A 1,849-nucleotide genomic window follows, 5' to 3' on the forward strand; every position below is an offset into this window, starting at 1 on the left:
AGTTTCGGCTCCTAAGAGGGGTTTCGGTTCCTAAGAGGAGTTTCGGTTCCTAAAAGGGGTTTCGGTTCCTAAGAGGAGTTTCGGTTCCTAAGAGGAGTTTCGGCTCCTTAAGACTGTTTTTCGCGTAGACTTCCGTTTTCAAGCGGTTTTCGACTAAATTAAGGGTCGGGATGCCCCGAGTGATTCTAAGAAGTTGACATAGATTTCGAGAGAGATTTGGGAGAGATTTGACTTACTGGGAGAGATTTGGGAGAGATTTCACATATTTGGAGAGATTTCTCATTCAGAGAGATATTTGGGAGAGATTTCACATACTTGGAGAGATTTGGGAGAGATTTGACATTCTTGGAGAGATTTCTCATACAGAGAGAGATTTGGGAGAGATTTGACATACTAGGAGAGATTTGGGAGAGATTTCACATACTTGGAGAGATTTGGGAGAGATTTGACATTCTTGGAGAGATTTCTCATACAGAGAGAGATTTGGGAGAGATTTGACATACTCGGAGAGATTTGGGAGAGATTTCACATACTTGGAGAGATTTGGGAGAGATTTGACATTCTTGGAGAGATTTGGGAGAGATTTCACATTCTTGGAGAGATTTCTCTTACTTAGAGAGTTTTGGGAGAGTTAGAGTGAAAGAGATTTGGAGTGACTTCTTTTGTGACCTTTTTGAGTGTTTGGCTTCGCAACGCAAGGTTCTTACACTCTGTTAAGCCTTGTTATGAATGTTATACGCTCCCGAGGGGTATGGAATAATGTTTTATCGAGTAGATTCTTCACTTACCCTAATTAGGTTTTAGAATTTCCGAACACGTGAAAACTCTAAGTGATACTTTATTTTAAGATTGCGAGTAGTACAATAAGAGTCATAATGGAAACCCTAATATACAAGGGTTAGATGAGTTGGCCGCTTTGACTTGTTGACTTTAGTTGACTTTGACTTGGCCAAAAATTGACGGTTGTCACATCATCCCCCCGTTAGAAAGAATTTCGTCCCGAAATTAGTGTTTCGACTGGGACTTCAAGAATTTGGAGGAAAGATGGGGGAACTTTCGTGGTACAAGAAATTGATTATGGTGGGGAACAGCCCGCTTGATGTTAAATGACGACCTTGGAATTTTTTTTTTTTTGTAACTTGGGCTGAGTCGATTTACAGGAGTTATTGTTTTGGACTGATAGTGTATTCTACGTGTGCCTTTATGCTCTCCGCTTTATACTTGGTATTACCACTATGAATATTTTATAATGTAATTTGCGAGTACTAGCATTATGAATGCTTTATCAATTGTGACGAAATTTGCATTATAAGTCCTACCAGTTCTTTTATAATCGCTTGGTGTAAACTAGTCGTATATCATTAAGATTTCAAGGTCATTCGGATGGGTGACCCCGCCTTAAGCCCACAACCACACATTCTAATTCCATAGAATCTTAATGATATATGACCATAATGTTTACACTAGCTATCATAGATTCACTAGTAAAAACCCTACGTTTTATATAGATGATAAGACTTATTTGGGTTTTGCCGTGTTCTCGAGATTCATGGTTGATATACTTTAATCGATGCTAGATTTAGCAATAAAAGAAATTTAGAATTTAAACGTCGATGTTAGAAACACGTACTGATATTTACGGGCGATTTCGGGGTGGTCTCTCCTACGGTGATCGCAAGCACCCTTCCACCATCACCGACATTCCTTCTCCTTGGACAGTCTCTCTTGAAGTGTCCCGTTTCACCGCACTCGTAACAAGTTGGGCTTGCTCCAATGCCGGGGACCTGGTTGATGGGTTGTGCTGGTGCCTTACAGAAACGGGTAGTGTGTCCCTTTCTGCTGCATTTTT

The sequence above is a fragment of the Lactuca virosa genome, chromosome 9, assembly GCF_052849685.1.
Source record: "Lactuca virosa cultivar CGN04683 chromosome 9, Lactuca_virosa_CGN04683_v6, whole genome shotgun sequence".
NCBI lineage: Eukaryota > Viridiplantae > Streptophyta > Magnoliopsida > Asterales > Asteraceae > Lactuca > Lactuca virosa.